Source organism: Amphimedon queenslandica, unplaced genomic scaffold (genome assembly GCF_000090795.2).
Source record: "Amphimedon queenslandica unplaced genomic scaffold, v1.1 AMPQUscaffold_13516, whole genome shotgun sequence".
Classification (NCBI taxonomy): domain Eukaryota; kingdom Metazoa; phylum Porifera; class Demospongiae; order Haplosclerida; family Niphatidae; genus Amphimedon; species Amphimedon queenslandica.
In genome coordinates, this window is record NW_003546248.1 from 509,466 (window position 1) to 511,057 (window position 1,592).

Below are 1,592 nucleotides of genomic sequence, written 5' to 3' on the forward strand. Positions count from 1 at the left end.
CTTGCCCACACCCTAGGCGTATAGGTGAGGGTACTGCAATTGTTGTGACAGTGTGTGTCTGTGTCTGTGTCTGTTAGCAAAAATTTTAATCATGGATGATTTTTTGGCTGATGCTACTTTTTAGTCAAGCTCCTCAGAGTATTTCTTTTGCCAATAAAGTACAAAAAGATTTTTTTCTATAATTAACTCTTTTGTTCTTTTCCAAGGTGGCAAAAGTTGGCAGCGTTTAAGAACAGAAAAAGATTGCATGCAACTTGTGCATAGTTAAAGCTATGGTACCTTTGAAGGCAACAACAGGTAAAGGAAAACTTGGAAAACAAAAAATATGTGTGGAATTGCTTGACTTTCCTTCATTTGTGAGATATGACAGCAAAATTCTTGGACCAGCCACCAGCACCAGACTAATCTTGATGCTGATGTGCACCAATAGAATAAAAAGAAATATATAAATTCCAGTAGCAGTATTGTCAATTATCTCTTCAATTTTAGCAAAAATAATCTAACTTGAGAGCATTTTTGGATATAATAGTACAGGGACTTTGACCTACTTTTTGAGCAACTTTAAAATTTATTTTAAAATCTAATTTGATTAAAATCAACTCAAACTTTCTAAACAACATAAGTATCTACATGTATATGTATCAGGGAAAAATATTTAATCGGAACTTCTCTTTTTGTACTACATGACCAGATTTGTGAGCAACTTAAAGAATCCAATTTTGATCAGAATCAGCTTAAATTTCTACACGACATATGAGCATGTATCAGATAAAAGTATCAATTCTGTAGCCACCAAGTGCTCACATTAGCTCCTTGAGGTGTAAAACTCTACAGATCACAAAGTGCAAAACATAGCAGTAGCCCTTGTGCTCTGATCATGCAAGACTTAATCACATGATCATCACATGCTTCCTGAATTTGGTTGAAGAAGAAAAGCTTTATCTGGCATCATCCAGTTTTCTTCAATAGCTGATTTCTAAATTGTTGTACTTGAGTAGTTCTAGTCCCTCTGTTCTTTATCAATGGAGCCTAAATCCTGTTTGATATTTGTGATTGCATTATGTGCAGTAACTGCTGTCTCTTGCAGTAAAAATAAAAGTAAGTTATCGCAAAGCTCTACATCAGTACAATAGATAATGACTGTTAGATATAGATAGCACTAAATTCATTGTATGTCAACATAATTTCCATTTTTAAAGTTATATTTGTTTGTGTAGGAGAGGAATGGCAGTTGCTTATTCCTGATGGTAAAATAACCTCCTCACCCTCTGACAGTGCTGTTAAAATAGGAGAAAAGCTGACCGTATTTTGTGCCTATCCTTCTTACATCCTACCACACATGCAGAAAAAACCTCGCATCTGTCATGATGAGTTTAAGAATGGTAGAAAGGTTGGAACTGTCTGCCACAGGATTAAGAGCACAACTGAATCAAACTCAGGTGAACTAATCAACTTTCTTTACCATTACACTCCATCCCATCGTGGTGAACATGGCCTCAGATTCACCTGCTCCAATCTTGCTGGCTCTGTAGAACTCAATCTACTATGTAAGTTTAAAAACGATTCTCTGGTTCTATCATTAATTATAATCT